The 18,849-nt window shown below is 36.1% G+C and overlaps 1 long non-coding RNA gene across 1 annotated transcript in view; it reads right to left on the bottom strand.

Moving 5' to 3' along the window:
• The window catches only part of LOC150098335 (uncharacterized), a 214,604-nt gene that overhangs the window by 179,536 nt on the left and 16,219 nt on the right, over nucleotides 1-18,849 (bottom strand). The gene's annotated exons all lie outside the window — the stretch shown is intronic.

The following is an 18,849-nucleotide window of genomic DNA, read 5'->3' on the forward strand; positions in this document are numbered from 1 at the left end:
TAGTTTCTTTAAAATGTCAGCGGTTTTTTTTTTTTTTTTTTACTTATGGATATGCCACCATAATGTACACTTAATTTTATTTATTTTACTGCAAACACGTTGTTAAACAAGGACGACATTTTAGCATTTTTTTAACCGAAAAACGACTGAATTCGATTAACATTGGAAGTTTTAACATTGGAAATATATATTATTCTTGTTTAAATAGTTTTCCCAAGTAAGCAAAACAAAGTTTTGCGTGTAAAATATATTCATGTCTGAGCTACTTGTATATAGAGGCTAATGACTCCATATCACTTGCTTTAGTATGTATTGTATCCCATAATGCAAAGCACAGCCCCCCCCCTTTTAAGCGTGTATAATACAATGCATAATAGGAAGGGCCACTACCCAGATCGGTTTCGACCTTTATTGAGGTATCTTCAGTGGGAGTCAGACCCGGGAGAGATACCAAGGTTGATGTAATGCAGAAGTCATATATATCTCATATGCAAGTGGACAAAAGGTGCTAGACTTTCTTAACAAAAGTCTCTGGATGAGAGAATGATGTTCGAAAGTTTTTTACCTTGGGTATAAAATACGTTAAAGATACCAAGAAATTTTATACTTGGTTTTAATCCTTTTCCCAAGTAACCAAAATTTATATATATATATAAAATTATAATTAATATAATTATAATTATAAAATTTATAAAATTATAAAACAATATAAAAATATTTATATAAATATATATAAAAATTATATATATATAAATATATATATATATATATATATATATATATATATATATATATATATATAATATATGAATTATATAAAAATACCTCATAAAGAGATATAATACTGGAACACGACCTATTGAAGTATTAGAGGAAGTGAAGTAAAAAATAGTTGCAGTTGCAGCTAAAATAAGAAGATACAGTGCACGCATTGAACAGTACAAGCAAAATTCGATGTTTTGCGTAAATCAGCACCAGTTTTACAAGAAAATTGATTGCTGCAGGAATGATTACCTTAAAGAAAATATAAATATAAATACCAGAGACAAAGAAAATACACTAGTTTTGGAAAAACCTATGGGACAACCCTAAGAGGCACAATAACAAGGCAAGGTGGAGTGAACAAATCTCAAGAACGAAAAATGGACCAACTAAAAATAACAACTGAAATGGTTCAAAATCAAGAACTAATTCATCCTTCCCGGGTGTTGACCCGGGAAGGATGAATTACATGGCTACTGGTTGAAATATCTAACAGGCTTACTTGAAAGACTTGCTAACCAATTTTATGATGTTTAGAAGGAAAAAGCAACGAAGAGTGGCTCACTCACAGCAGGGAAAACGTTTTTGATCATAAAGGATAAAGAAAAAGGTCCAAACCCAGAAAGCTTCCGACCTATAACCTGCCTGCCAACAACTTTTAAGTTACAAACAGGCATACTAGCTGATAAAATATACAGCTATCTCAAAGCAAATTCTCTTCTCCCAATTGAACAAAAAGGCAACAGCAAAAATTCAAGAGGCACAAAAGACCAATTGCTGATTGATAAAATGATTCTTAAAAGTTGCAAACGTAGAAAAACCAACCTTCATATGGCTTGGATAGATTATAAAAAAGCGTTTGATTCGGAGCTTCATAGTTGGATTTTAAAATGCACAGAACTATTCGGAATTACCGAGAACGTGCAAAACCTTTTGCAATCCAGCAGGAAAAACTGGAAAACAACGGTGGTTATAAATAGAGAAGAAATTGGAGAGGTAAACATAAAAAGGGGCATCTTTCAAGGAGACTCATTATCTCCTCTATTGTTTATATTGTCATTGATCCCCTTAACTAGAATTTTAAATAAAACTGCTCATGGTTATCAAATTGCGCAAAAGAGTGCAAAGATATCTCACCTTTTATACATGGACGATCTGAAGTTGTATGCAAAATCAGAGAATGAACTCGGATCGCTAAACACTGCACATATTCAGTCAAGATATATCAATGGATTTTGGCTTAGACAAATGTGCAATTGCTGGAATAACAAGAGGAAAGTTTGAAGACATGAACGAAATCGAGTTGCTCGATGGTGAAATAATCAAAGCAATAAAATTCGAAGACAGCTACAAATATTTGGGAATTTTGGAAGCATCACAAATTCTTTACAATAAGATCAAAGAAAGAACTAGAGGAGAATACATAAGACGATTAAGAAAACTCCTTAAGTCAATGCTTAATGCTGGAAATTTGATAAAAGCAATTAATACCTGGGCCATACCTGTTCTGAGATATTCAGCAGGCATTGTTGAATGGACCCAGCAAGAGTTGGAAGATTTAGATCGAAAAACTCGAAAATTAATGACAATGCACCATGCCATCAATCCTCGCACTGACATTGATAGACTTTATCTATCACGCAAAAAAGGAGGTAGAGGATTATTACAAGTGAAGCAAGTTATTGAAGAAGAAAAACGAAATTTAAATGATTATCTGCAGCAAACAACGGAAAAATTTCTAATTGAGGTAAGGAAAGGGGGTTTATTTAAACCCATGGAGACAAAATTGGAATACAAAACCAACCAAGTAAAAGTGAGAACCGAAAGATGGAAAAATAAGGCATTGCATGGAAAATACCTTCACAGCATAGAGGACAGCGCTGACAGCAACTTGACTTGGCAATGGTTGAGAAATGGAGCACTAAAGAAAGAAACAGAATCGGTAATTTTTGCAGCACAAGAACAGGCCATTAAAACCAACGTTATGAAGGCAAAAATACAAAAAATTCAAGAAGACAGTAAATGTAGATTGTGCAAAGAAAAGGAAGAAACGGTAGACCACATTATAAGTGGATGCAGCAAAATCGCACAAATTGAGTACCGTAAAAGGCATGATAACGTAGCTAAGATAATCCACTGGCATTTATGTAAAAAGTATCGGTTTGAAGTATCTAAAGACTATTGGAAGCATAAAGTTCACCAGAAAGTGGTTGAGAATGAAAAAGCTAAAATACTCTGGGATTTCAAAATCCAGACTGACAAAAGATTCAATTTGCAAATCGAAGTTGAACGAATGTGGCAAAAGAAAACGAAAGTTGTTACCATAATAATAGGTGCTTTAGGCGCTATCCCTAAAACATTGAAAAACATCTAGAAGCACTCGAGTTAGATGGATTAAAAATTTGGCAGCTGCAAAAAGCCGCTTTGTTCGGCACAGCTTTCATTTTCAGAAAGTATTTCCACAACTCATAGGCCCTTGGGTAGGGCTCGAATTAGTGGAATATAACCAGCCTTTTCTTAAGACTGAGGAAGCAAATCAAGCTTTGATGAATATTATATACATATATATAAATGAAACCAGGTTTATATTTAAAATAACTTGGTATCTTTAACATATATATATATATATATATATATATATATATAATTTCTTTTGGACAGTACGGAATTATTAATATTCAGGAAAAGAGTAAGCTTACAAAATATTTCTAGTTCGAATGCCTCTGTGGTCTTGTGAAATGGCATTTGCATCCATAGCGCTAGGCTGTCTGAAGAAAGACATAGGTGTCCGATTACATTCATCGAATAAATGGATTTTTTTTTCTAAGCTTCAGCTGATTCCGAGTTAATCCATCTTAATCACTGACAACTAAGTTTTTAACACCGTAATTATTCAAAAAAAAAAAAACTGTCGTAGAACTTGCACAGTTATTGACAATAATGTAAGCATTAGGGTTTAGGGGAAGGAAACGAGCAGTTCCTCTCCGGTCGTAGCAAATTCGGGGACCTATTAGGATCAGTTTGGTGTATCCCTCTAATTGAAGATAATTTGTTGTCGAAAATATATGCTGTTAATATTAAAAATAAAATATATTTATTGATTCCATTTTTACAAAAAAAAAAAACCAATTATAAAGAAAAAATTCTGCTTTTTGTTCAGCAGAATCTCAAAATTGAAATTTTGAAGTCCGATTGATCCTTATCCATCCAGTTAGCGGAAAATCTCGTATGATCGCCCACTTGACTGTCACGAGTAGATTTTTCTAGCTGACTGGACAAAATAGAATATTTTTATTTAATAAAAAATAACTTTTTAAACAAAATCTCTTTTAAACTTGAAGAAAACACATCATAATATGCGCAATATAAAGGGTATTTCTACTAACAAAAATTAATCTAACAAATTATATTATTTTCTAAAAAAAAATGGTGTTTTTACGCAGGCAGAAAGCCCGCCTGCACTTCCATCTCAGTATGGTACCACTGATTGTTCACCTGGGATTTCCCAATTTGTCAGCTATTTGTCAAATAGATAGGCCTGCAATATGTCATCCTATCACCACTTCCAAACTCTGTCAGTTCGCTTCTCGTAGCCATTTCACTCGGGCATAGTTACGCTGACCGGACAGCTTCATACACCTGCAATTTATAACGGCTACAAACACATGACTGGTTACATGGCACGATGCACCTTGCCCACAAGAGTGCTACACGCATTGAACAACCCACCACACCGAACGTCACCGTAGGGTACTACGAAACGTAATATGTAAAAACCCCTATTTGTCAGCCAACATGTTGGATGCGGCGTTCCGGTCATCGACTAGAACACGAATCTACACAAAAACATTCAAAACCTGCACTTACAACATGGGTTTCCATGGTAGAACCGCAATATGCAAGCCCCACATTACCCGAACTAACATGCAGTGTCTTCTTCAGTGGTGCAAAGAACGTGTACAGTGGGACTTGGAAGCTTGTAAAGCTGTGTTATGGAGCGGCGAATAACGCCATACCCTCTACCGAGTAGATGAACAGGTGTGGCGATACCAGGTGGACGTCTCTTGCCACAATGCATAAACCGAAAAATAAAATTCGGAGGTAGTGGTGTGATGGTATGGTGCTGTTTTTCCTGGTTTAGCTTCAGACATTACAGAGGTATGTAATATCATTGAACTCCGAGGGGTATCTGAGCTTTCTGGATAATGCAATGCTTCCTGCTTTGTGGCATTTCTACGGAATTGACCATTATCTCTTTTAGCAAGACTTGTCATTGCGTGGTTGTGGACATGAACCTCAACACACTTGACTTGCCTCCATGCAGCCCTGATCTCAACTCTATTGAACATCGGTGGGATAAACTGGAGTGTCCAGTAAATTCAAGGGATGTCCGTCCCACTACAGTCCAGGAACTCATTACATGCCTATAGGAAGAATGGTTCAACATTCCCATTGATCGCTATGGTACGCTTGTGGAATGTATGCCCTGTATGATTGCCGCAGTCATCGCAGTGAAAGGAGGTCCTACATCTTATTAAGGTGGGCGCCATGGCTGTTTGTTTCTCCACTATCGTGTCCGTTGACTTATTTCGAACTGTGTATATTACTGCAATAATATATGCAACCGTGTGTTAATATTCAGAAATTATGAAAAATATATAAAAGTTATAACAGTTCGATTGATTTAAACTTCTTTAAAAAAAGTGAAGAACCCTTGTAGAATTATCATCTTACCGTTTCCTCCACTTTTTTTTTTTTTTTTTTTGAATAATAGACTGGTCCGAATCTGAAACAAAGAATTTGATTCCTGTTGAGAGAAATGACTACATCGACCATCAACACTTGAATGTTTCGTAGGGAAACTATCAGACACAATTTAAACATGCGCAGTATCATTGAACAAAAACAAAACAACAGAAATGTGCTTCGAGTTATTTATTTGTTTACAAGATACTCAGCGCTCGCTCTATTTTCCTCCCAAACAGATGGAACACTGAGTTTTCAGCTGAGGAGATCAAAGCCATCGGATTCCAGAGATCACTTCGACTTCGAAATAAAATAAAAATCAAATCTTAGAACTTTTCATCCTTCTTAGCACAGCATTGTCACGTGTGTTTTAAGAAAAATAAAAATTAAAAAAAAAAACACTGAAAGAAAAAAAAATCCCTCCTAACTAGCGATACCAAGAATACTTTTCTCAAGTTTCACGACAGATTTTTTTTCTTTTAAATGTTGATAAAATAATTTGACTGTTGATTAAAAGATGGGAATTTTTGCTGTGTAATTTATAGTATCATAAACTCCTTTAGTAATTTGTTTGTTTGTTTTTTTCTGAGCGAAAGTTTTGACTTTGCTCCATTATAAAATTCTGAATAATTATTTCAGTAAGTAACCCAAATAAAAAATCTTGTGGAAGTATCTTCTAAGGAGAGCGTGATAAAAATAAAAATTAAAAAAAAAAACACTGAAAGAAAAAAAAATCCCTCCTAACTAGCGATACCAAGAATACTTTTCTCAAGTTTCACGACAGATTTTTTTTCTTTTAAATGTTGATAAAATAATTTGACTGTTGATTAAAAGATGGGAATTTTTGCTGTGTAATTTATAGTATCATAAACTCCTTTAGTAATTTGTTTGTTTGTTTTTTTCTGAGCGAAAGTTTTGACTTTGCTCCATTATAAAATTCTGAATAATTATTTCAGTAAGTAACCCAAATAAAAAATCTTGTGGAAGTATCTTCTAAGGAGAGCGTGATATGAGTTAGATTTTCGCCAATGACGCCAGGGTCATTTATTTGAAAAACAAAAGTGTTCACAATTAAAAATGACTAATTCTCCTACAGAAGTGGCTGGAATTTTCATTCTGCAAGCACAAGAAGACAAACTGGTAAAGGAGCTTACAGAATGAAGAGGAGACTGCACGTAGTCTGAGGAACTTTGCCTTGGGCGTAGGTGTAAAGGGAACTCAACTCATCATTAAGCAGAAATCTAGATTTAGCGGATACTTGTGCAACCGAACCTAAATTTACCAGGTCTGGAGACCTTAAAGACGCATAAGAAATGAGTGCTCTTGTGAATTTAGATGGCATGTGGTTTCTGGCACCAGCGAAACACGGTCTACCTCGTTTGGTCTCAAGTGTAGGCTTTCCAGATGATCTAATCCTTAGCCTGCCCACGGTATTAAAATAAATTGATATTAAAAGAAAAACAATATCGAAACAACCAAACATCGCACGCTTAAACGCAACACATTTTTTAACGAACGTGTACTAATTAAATTCAGCAGAAATTAATGCCATTGTGATTTGTGGTAGGTTTAGCATACGAGTCAACGTCATGTATCTTAAAATCACTGAAAATCCCAAAATATATACTAAATTTTTCAGCATAAACATCGCAATTAATGTAACCTACAGTTTGTGTAGTGTCCTGTTATGTTATATAAATAAATATAAATCCTCTAACGCATCACCTTTTATTCCCTTATAGGGAGTAGGCAAGGCCATTTTAGCCCTATCTAACTTTCGGAGACTGAGAGGGGGGGGGTGGAGTTCAATCTCCACCAGTATCCGATAAGAGATAGCTGGCCCAACAATGTCAGTAATTATACACAGCATTCAGTGAAGAGAGGCGGCTGACAAGTGCTGCCATTTCGTGGTCCTCAATCCTAACATTGTTTGCTGTCTGAAATAGTGCGGGTTCTACGATCAATTTTCTTGAGTTTATGGGACAAAAAACCCGCTTGCCTGTTTTCGGGAACCGGTTGAGAAACCTTCGAAAAAGTTACAGTAAGTGACTAGAATCGAACTTAGGACGCTCTTTCTTCAGGCGGCCTAGCGCTGTGGACACACACGCCACTTCTACTGAGCTAAAGGATAGTGCCTTGGGGCAATTCATCGCACAAAAAAATCAGTGTAAGGGTCATTCTGAGGTAAACATGGCAATCGCAAGTGCACACAATCACATTCAGATATAGTTTTAGAACCACTGAATTGCAATGTCATAATGATGTTGTTAAAGTAATCAAAAAGCATTTATTAACTGTTCATCAATAATAAAATGAATTTCAATATTAGTTTCCTAACTAACTAGCGAACCCAGGTTAATCATTGGCTGAAAGAAAGAGACGACATCTGAACAGCAGTTATTATTCAAAATACTGGAGTCTATAGTCTGTCAACGGTGATAACTGTTGTGTTACTTTGAATGATTTCATTCAGTCAAAATTTTCAAAAAATAACACTACGCAGTTAATTAAGCGTGCAATTAGTTCCATATTTCTTTGCACGCTTCCTAGTTACATACACCTCTAAATGTCTATTATAGTCCGACCACACATACGCGAGCTGTCTTTGGCTCGGTGCAAAGAAGAGTCAGTTAATATTGAAGAGGGGGGAAGAAATAAGGCAATGTACGAATTGGTCACCAACACGCGAAATCACATGCTTTATACGTAAAATTTTCCAACTGTTATACAAGCAAAATAGTTCCCACTTTAAAAACTACAATGATCATAAAAGAGAAGTTAATTTTCCGACGTGTAATAATAAACATTCATCCCACAATACGGATCGATTACCCTGTTATCGGAATGGATTCTCCTTCTTTTGACAGGCGTAGAGGTGTCGAAGGGTCTCGTATCTGTGGGCGTACTATACAAGCGCCTCCGTAGCACAATTGGAAGAACGATGGTGCGTTGCATCCTTCGATTAGAAAAAGCCTGAGTTCGATTCTCGTCGTGACGAGAGGAATCTATATGTGGACTTTTTCAATCGAAGGTGAGTTAGCCGATCTCATACGGAGGTAGCAGGGTTTTTTCTCCCGAGAAACTCAGGTTTTTCATCCCGCATGCAGATAAATCGGCCCTTCAGAACATACGCAATTTACAAAAAAAAAAAAAAAAAAATACTAGCTTGGTGGTGGCGGGCAGTAGATGGCGCTGATGTAGATGATTGGTAGTAGAGGTTCGGTGTAGTGGTGGAGACGGAGAGTTGTACAATAGGTGTCCTCCGGCGATGAATCTTCGGACTCCTTGGAGGTGTCATGAATAATAATAATAATAATAATAATAAAAATTCGGAAGCAATTGAATGCTTCACATTTTCCATACATCCGACCTGCAGATTTCAAACTCCGCGCTGTGTGTCGATGATTCCTAAGCGGAAGAAAATACCGTCTTCCATAGGATTTCATGGCCGATTAACAGTTGAAAAAAGTGCAGTTTTCAAAGTTCGATATCTTTACAAAAAAATACAGAATACTATAAACTTTTTGAAGTTCTTTTATAGTCCAGAAGTAAGGAATTGCTTAATGTCTATTCTTTGAAAAATTTCGACTGAATGATGTGGTCTTATCTTGTTATTTCACTTATCACAACAGGCAATATGCCATGATGATGTGTTGCCCTTAAAGCACCTACTGAGCTACCAAACATCTGAAATAACTATTATTACAATAAATTACCATTTTATCTTTTACATTTGCATTACATTTTATTTTGTTGCAAAATTATGCAACAAAAGGCATCGTATATATAATCAAAAATCATAACATTCATCCGGGTTACAAAATGTTAATTGCACAAATCAATATACAAAGTTAAATACCACAGTGCACTAAAACATTACGACAATCAATGTAGGGCATCGTTTCTCAAACTGTGGTACATGTACCACTAATGGTACATTACGTTATTTTTGGTGATACAATTTTTACACGAAATATTTAAATAAATGTTCAGAAAAATGTATTTTAATATTGTAACGAGTAGTATTTTAGTATTGTAACGAACAAAATGAACAAATACGTTTTATTGCAGTTTTATGTGAATTCTCGGATGCGAAGTCTCATTAGCGTGTCATAAGGGTTTTCATATTTAATATTTATTTTGAAACAGTATTTTATGGTGGTACCTATATTTTTTTATTCTTATTTAAGTGGTACAAAATTTAAAAAGTTTGAGAACCCCTGATGTAGGGGATAAAATATATCAAGAAATACGAGCATGCGCATCTCAAATTGACTGTTTTCGGCATTGATTAACTTCTCAATTTATTCCAAACAAATTATGAATATTCTTATAGACGTTGAAGTACTTTCTGATCAGATTACTGCACTTGTTTATGTTGGCTTCGTTTCTTAAGGCTATGAAAGATTTCTGGAGCCAAATAGCTGTAGTTTATATTTAAATAACTTTCAAGGCTTACGCATAATAAAAAATACAAAATTTCTGCATATAAAATACGAGCATATAGAAATATATCAAAGTTATTTAAACATAGATATAGTGATTATGTATTATTTCTTTCTGGCCTTTTAGGATAACATTATAAGACCACTTTTCTACAAAAATAAGTAAGCACCTTGTCTAGTGCTTACCTACTGATTTTAAGAACAGTAGCGTCCAGTCGATGTACGGTATAGCGAGAGAAAAAAAAGAGTACTGGACTTCGACACCCCTTCCCCCCTTCAGTACACGTGTCGTGAGATATGCCGATCAACTGCATGCACATTAAAAGAAGAGCACGTGTAGAGTTCACACCTTTACATTTTGTTGTAGCTATGGTGCTCGTGTTGGGAAAAAAAAGGACGTTTATTGTTGAGCATCATTTTCATTCACACGAGTGCTGGTAGAGCAAAGGTCCAAGCCTACAACATGTTTGTGAGAAGTTTCTGTAAGCATGCCTCAAGCAATGGTGTTAGTGCAGGCCGCATTAAAAATTTCAATGAAGCCCGCGGGCCACTAAGCTATACTGCGATGTTTAGAATTGTAAGATGCTTTCCAGATTCACAAGGAACGCTGCCATTTGATAGTTTACATGAAATCCTATAAAAATAAACAAACTCAGCTTTAAGAGCGTAGGTAGGAGTCGGGTTCATGATAAGTAAATACAATCAATACTTGAAAAAAAGATAATTTAATGAAGAAAACATTAATTTTTTTACAATGTCAATGGGAAACTTGGCAATGCGTTTCCTTGACCAACTTGTCGATGTTGGCATCAATGTTGGAAGTCGCTATGTGCAGAGTATTCTCGAGATGTTGGTCAGTAATCTGGGTTCTTGTCTTGGACTTCATTCAGGAGAAGAACTGCTCACATACGTATGTGCTACGTAACAAAGCGCACATCTTGAAAGAATGCCGGCGAAGATTAGGGAATGCGTCCTCAGAAATGTAGTCTTTATAAAATGTAAGCAAGGGCACACTGAATAATTTTTCTCTCAAAGAAGACTTGTTTTGGAGTTCAAGCAGCTCCATTTGTACTGGGCCTGGCATTTCGGCAGCATTGACACTGAATGGCATTGAAAATAAATCTAAAGAAGACTGTTGGTTACGAAAATCACTAAATCTCTCTTCGAACTCACTTCGCAACACGGCTAATTTTGTAGCATATTCATCAAGAGACAAACAGTTGGACTCAGCGAGAAGCTGAAAATGAGTTCTCTTTTTCCGCTAGTTGTGCCTCCCAATGTTTGAGCTTGGCCACAAAAGCTTTGATGTGATCAAACAGAGTGTGCACCAGTTGATCTTTGGATTGTAGTCGCTTATTTAGGTCATTCATATCAACGAGATGACGGTCACAAAGGCGAAGTCTGTCATCCACTTCGGATCGTAATGCTGAATTTCGCTCCTTAAGTCAAAGACTGTTTTAAGAACCTTCCCTCTGCTCAACCAACGCACATCACTATAATAAACCACATCGCCGTGATCCGCTTCGCACTCTTGGGTCAAAAACTCTTGGAATTGACGATGATTCAATCCTCTTGCCCTAATAATGTTGACGGCAGTCACAATAACTTTCCTTTTCCTTCTGGTTCCGGTTTCTTTCCGTAATAGCGCAACAAACCCTTCGTTCTTTCCCATCATAGCAGGGGCACCATCAGTTACCACACCTTCGAGGTTGGTTAAGCTGAGGTCGAAACGCTGGAGCGTTTTCTTGGCGGCTTCAAAAATATCAGTGCCTTTCGTCGTTCCCTTCATAGGTACGAATGCTAGCAGTTCTTCTGTCACATTGAATTGTTGATGAATGCCACGGACAAAGATAGCCAGTTGTGCTGTATTCTTCACATCTGTGTTCTCATCTAAAGCAAGTGAATATGACGTAAATTCGGACGACCGTTTTTTTAAAGTTCCTTCAATGTCATTGGCAAGTTCTTCGACACGTCGTGCTACAGTTATCCCAGACAATCTCGGTTTTTTTAAACACTTCCTTATTATTCGGGCACAGAATATCCCCAGCAGCGATGAGACACTCTTTCACAAACTCGCCGTCCAAGAAGGCTTTTGAATTTTTAGCGATGTTTCAGCTACTACATAACTTACTTTGACGCACGCTTCGCTCTCTTCCCTCTGTCTTTTAAACGTACCCTGCTGAAATTTTAAATCAATTCGGAGACGGTTCACTTTGTCCAACGAAGCCGTCCTTGAAGGTGATCAAAATTGGACGCATGCTTTGTCTCATAGTGTCGATTTATATTGTATTCTTTTGATACTGACTCATGACAAATTAAACACACTGGCTTATCGTCGATCGGCACAAATTGGTCCACTTTTCATTAAAAATCCGACAAGAATCACTTGATTTACGCTTTTTTACTCGTAGACGCCATAGTGATGGAAGGTGAACCCCAAAAAATTATCCAAAATGGCCGTGTAGTGTTTATTATCCACTGAATATATTTCACACTAATGAAAAAAGTCTGGCAATAGAAAACCACAATAGGCTATTGCTGACACGACGAACCTGCGTGCGCTTATACACGAACATCACACTGTTCACGACTGATTGACTATGGATGAGATCCTCTTGTATTTATATGAAAATAACGAAGCATCGAGAACCTGCGAGATGTATCTGGAAGGCACTAGATAGCGCACTCAAACAAACTACTGCTTCAGCCATCTACCTGCGACGTTAGTGCTAGTATCTGAGTACCACTTGGCGCTGGTAGATGGCTGAAGAAGCATGTCTATTTAATATTTATTTTTATAGGATTTTATGTAAAGTATCAAATGCACAGCGTTCCTAGTGAATGTGGAAAGCATCTTACAATTATAAATACCGCAGTATAGCTTAGTGGCTCGCGGGCTTCATTGAAATTATTTTTTTTTTATTTAACCGCGTTTTAATGTTAAGTAGTTATTATTTCAAAATAGCCGGCTGGCCACGGCGAAGAGCTCCGCGGGCCATGCATTGAAGATCCCTGTCTTAACACAAATGAGAATCGCGGCATGCGTTGGAGCAAGTGTTACCGTCTCAGAAATAGTCCACGTCAAACAGCGGTGAAACTTGGGATACCGAGGCAATCCTTACAGAGAATCCTTAAGGCGCTGGATCAACGGATTACGCTACACGGTAGGAATACTGCGCATGCGTGCTGGCCAATGTCTATTGAAGATCCATCCTTCCTTGACATGTCTGGTTCTCGGACGAAGCACATTTCCATCTAAGCGGTCATGTAAACAGACGAACCTACACGTTTCTCAAGACCTCAATTTGTCCAAGAGAAGCCTCTTCACAGCGAGGAGGTCACAGCATGTGCGGTTTCCGGCCATTGCATAAATAAGCCCCACTTCATTGAAAAGGGTGACGTGACCTTAAATAGCGAACGCTGCATCGAGAATATGTTGGTTCCGCTTACCCACGATTTGCTTACGACAGGGGTGGGTTCCTTTTTAATCGTGCGTGCCAAAATCGCCAAATCTTTGATGCCAAATTTTCTCACGTGCCAATCGAAATTTTGAGGAATATATTATTATTTGGTGTGTTTTAAGTATTGGCAGAACCTTTTCAAATAATTGAAAATCACACTAGAGCGGGAAAATCAAAGAATATTGTAAGAGTGATTATTGTAAGTCATGTGAGATTGAATGAATTCAAAAATTTGTGACGAAATTTTTACTTAAAAGTCCTTCTACCCTGTGGATAGCGTGGATATTTTTTTTTTATTTGTCTTTAAGTGTAAATCTGACTGTAACAACTATACAATTTAAAGACGCAATTTTTAACATCAGCAAAAAAGTAAACAATAATTCTGATTTTTTTTTTTAAATCAGAAATACGTTTTTTCAATTTTTTCCAATTTCAAGTTATTACAGTGCACGGTTTCATAGTCGCTTTACTTGATTAAGGCACAATAAAAGAAAAGAAAATTAAAGATATTATTTTATGAATTTTGTTATAGTCTCGAAACTCAACATTTGATTATATGCCTAAATTTACAATTCACATTTACAGCAAAGACTCGAGCAAAAACAAAACACAGTGCACATGCGCAACAATAATACATTTGCCTATTTATTTCTTGCTTATTTCTACCTACTGGCGGAAATAAACAAGAAATAAATAACCGATGCGCGGTGCGAATATCATGTGCTTGTGTCACGTGTTTTGGCAAAGTTGCAGCTGGTGACTTTTCGCACGCTAAAAATACTAAAGATAATAAACTTCAGATAATTAATAAACTTTTAAATAATGAAAAGTTTTATACGAGTGATGGAAAAGCTTTGGCGACTAAACACAGTTATCTTCCATCAGCAGAGTCATGTGATTATGCCCCCTCAGCCAATGGCTAGAGGGGGCATAATCACATGATTTCATCAGAGCTTTTTTTATGGAAAAAATGAAGAAAGTACTTGATGTTTAAAAAAAAAAAATTAAAAATTGTTAGTCAAGCACAGTTCAGCGTAAACTAAACATGACTACAATGACGTGTGGCACGTGTCAGTTGTGTTCTGTTAAGGTTTACGTGATTGTTGGAGAAGTTAAAGTCTGACATGCCACAAAAAGATCTGATGAGTGACTTCCATAATAAACCGTTGGGTTTCTGTTAATGAAAGCCATGCGAGTGAATCATTGCTGTAAATTCCTTAATTCTATCGAGAAAAAAGATCGTCTAACATCTTATCAACATTTCAGTCCATGAAGTGTTATGTTAGACCTAATTAAAGATCTTTTCTCACTAAACTCTTAGAACACTACCTCCGATCTAATTCCTTGGGTGGAACAACGGTTTTTACAGACAACAGTGTGGACTGGAAAGAGTTTCCTAAAGACTTCTTACGGTAGTTGTGAGAGGAAATGTGACGGAAAAAAAGTACACAAAAAGAACAGCGATGACTGATTTTTCCACCATGACAATGTGCCCTCTCACTCTGCCTGATCCATGCGTTAAGCAATTTTTTTCTTTTCTATACAGATGCAGAATAGTAATAAATACTCACTCTTCTACTTCTTCATACTTGCTTGTGTGTGTGTATTGTAAAAGTACCTAAAATACATTATTATTCCATTCTGATAATTTCATTCCCAGAAACACAGTCAAAACCAGATATCATTTAAACCACAATTTGACTGATGATACAGATTCTACACCCAAGAATCGAAGAATAGTCTGTCAGGTAGCGTCGTAAAATATGGACTGTTCCAAGTAATGCTGTTTTTTGTAGATTATATGCGATCACTTCATTGATGTTTAATTGCTGTAAATAGTTTGACAGCTTCTTTGAAGTTGCACCGATACTATTGGAATGACTTTGGTGTGTTTAAGCCACAGCCTGCCAACTTCGATTGCCAGGTCTCGATATTTAGTAATTTTTTCCAGTTCTTTGTTGTTGGTGTTGTTATCACTGGGTACTGCGATATCGATAATCCAAACTTGTCGATGCTCGATGGTTATGATGTTAGGTCCATTGTGTTCCAAATGCCGATCAGTTTGTATTGAAAAGTCCCAGAGAATTTTTGCTGTTTCGTTTTCCAGTACTGTCTCTATTTTATTCTGCCACCAGTTATCAGAGGTAGGAAAGCCATATTTTTTGCATACATGCCAATGAATTATTTTGGCCACTTGATCATGGCGGTATTTATAGTCCGTTTGAGCTATTTTGCTGCAGGCACTGATTAGATGTTCTACAGTCTCATCTTTCTGATCGCTTAATCTGCATTTGCTGTTATTATTGATGTTCAAAATTTTTACTTTCATTCCATCTAAAATAAACCCTTCTGTTTCTTTTTTAATATATCCATATTGTAGCCATCGCCACGTCTTGTTCACATCAATTTTGTCCTCAGTATCTCGAAAAAAGTGGCCATGCAAAGATTTATTTTTCCAGAGCATATATCGGTTATTTTGCTGTTCCTTTTTGTAATCGGCTTTGGTTCCTGTCATTTAGAAGGCCCTCTTGTGTAATTGCTTGGAGCACTTGCCCAGAACTATTGTCGATATAACTTTTTAAGCTAATTTCTTCTTCCACAGTCTGTCTCACTTGCAGCAGACCCAGTCCATCTACTCTTCTTGGTAGATGCATCCATTCAACATCACTTCGTGGATGTAATGCATGATGCATAGTCATTAGATTTCTAGTTTTGCGGTCCAATCTGTCCAGGTTGTCTTTTTGTCCAATCTATAATGCCAGCAGTGTATCGGATCACTGATCTAAACCAAGAATTCATTGCTCTAATTATGTTAAATCCATTGAATTTTGTTTTCAAATATTTCTAACTCCTTTCGTGTATTCTGCTACTGCCTGTTGTTTAACTTTTCAGTGGAGAATATCACTGGCTTCTAATATTCCTAGGTATTTATAGAGTTCGTTAGGTGAAATTGCTTTTATATATTTCACCCGATCAAAATTAAATTTGTTAATGTCATTAATTTTTCCTCGTTTGACAGAAATCATTGCTCTTTTATCCAAACCAAATTCAATTTTGATATCATGACTGAAAACACGAATCGTGTTAAGTAATGAGTCTATTTGCTGTGCCGATTTTATATCTAAATATATATATATATCTAAATATATATATATATATATATATATATATATATATATATAGGGGAGTCCTCATACTACACACACCAGCTATCGTACTTATTCTTGAATACATTCACACTGCTTGCACTCACAACATCCAATGGCAATCCGCTCCAACCACGCACCACCTTATGACAGAAAAATCTAGCCTTTATCTCCTTTTTGACAGCATTCATTCTCAACTTCCAAGGATGCCCTCGCATCCTTTCCCCGCCATTCATAAATTGAAAAATTCCATCCACTGATATATTGTATGATCCTTTCATCATAATAACTATTCCACAATCCTGATATCATTTTTGGCTCCTCTGCTTTCTTTCTCTCTCTCTCTCTCTCTCTCTCTCTCTCTCTCTCTCTCTCTCTCTCTCTCTCTCTCTCTCTCTCTACTGTATTAGAATCATCGCTGAATCCAGGACACTAGATCCGCCCGCGCACACTAGTCCAAGTAAGGTCTTATTAAGGCCTTGTAAAGAGGCAAAATGACATCCTTATCTTTACATGAGAACGTTCGTTTCAGCATTGCAATTATCTTTTGAGTTGTATTTACAGTTTTTGCTATATGGCCATTGAACTTCAACATCCTATCTATTAACACTCAAAATCCCTAGCCTGATCAGTTTCTTCTAGCATATAATACAAGAATATAATACAACATTGGATATCTAATTACACTTTGGTGTAATTAGATATCCAATGCCGTATTATATTGGTGGGATTATGCTAGAAGAAACTGATCAGGATATTGATCTTGGAATTTTAGTAGATAGGAAGTTGAAGTTCAATGGTCATATAGCAATAGCACACTACAATAATCAATTATTTGTATTAGAAAACATTGCTGTAATTTTAATAAGGAAATAATTAACATTTCAAAATGAATTTGAAAGTTCAATAAAATCTGTTTTTTAAAAACGACTAAATAATTATTACCATGTAAAAATAAATAGAAATCCCCCCCCAAAAAAAAAATCCAATATTTTTCAATCAAGTAAGTCAGAAGTATTTGTTCTGATACAAATGATATAATATTATTAGTATTATTAATAAAATATTTTCTAAAAATATTAATAATCTACAGAAAGATTTGATACAGTATTATATATGATTTTACTAGGAAAAAACTGTAGCTAATTAATTTCTAGATCACAAAAAGAAAAATAAACAAAATCTGTATCAGTTTCCTAGCTAAACTGAGGTTCCCCAATGTTCTCTGCTTGGACCAATATTATTTATAATTTACATCAACAACGTCTGCGACCTACACTTATCAGCTAAGGTATTATTAATAACATTCGCAGACGATACTGCACTGATCTTCACTTCACATCTCGTAAATAAAATGAAAAATATGGTAAATAGATCTGAAAATATTGACAAACTGTTTTCACGCGAATAAACTTATTCTCAATATCGGAAAACAAAATGAATAAATTTTACATTGGGAAATACACCCACTAGTAAAACTATAAAAGAAACTTGAATTGTGACGGCATGAATATAGGAAAGTGTTATGAAGATTGCATTTCACCTGGATACAGAGTAACAGGAGGGTATTTGAAGCTGTGGAGGAACTGATCAGACTGCATCGATTCTGCAATTCTCTACAAATAAATTTATACTCATTCCAGCTACACCGTTGGTTGGGCAGGTTGGGCGTTGTTTCTTGAAGATGGATGATGACGCCGTATGTCAATAGGGATTGTAATGGAGAATTAAGTAATGTATACGATGGGTTGTGTGGCAATAACTCCTTGGAGGTGCACCTAATAATAATAATGATAATAATAGTTTGTACAAGAATTAGAAAACTTTTATTAATCGATACACAACGTAATAAATATTAAACAAACACAACTAATTTACTTTCAATGCCTATGTGGTTGCTTCATCAGGTGATCACATTTTAAAATCAACAAAACCTCATGACATTAGAGAAGCGCAGTTCTGCGCAAATTAAATATGACTTCAATGATGAGTGGCACGTGTCAGCTATCTCTGTAGAGTTGATAGGTAATTGATAGCGAAGGTATAAAATCTGACATGATTCCTTGATTTTCTAGAAACAATTTTTTATTCTTAATGTGGCATGGTGGATGTATCCCAGTCAACAACAGGGTTTGTAGTCGAAGTATGATGAGCTCTAGTCTACGCTTTTCTTTCCTTTTGTGTTCCACCTTCTCCGACATGTTTCTTTCTTACCTCAAAGCTTCCGATACGTAAGCAAGATTGCAAGAATGCGGGCTAAAAGCTAGTCGAATGTTGTATTCCTTGAGA

Source organism: Typopeltis vanoorti, chromosome 15 (genome assembly GCF_054136105.1).
Source record: "Typopeltis vanoorti isolate ZY-2024b chromosome 15, IOZ_Tvanoo_1.0, whole genome shotgun sequence".
Lineage (NCBI taxonomy): Eukaryota > Metazoa > Arthropoda > Arachnida > Uropygi > Thelyphonidae > Typopeltis > Typopeltis vanoorti.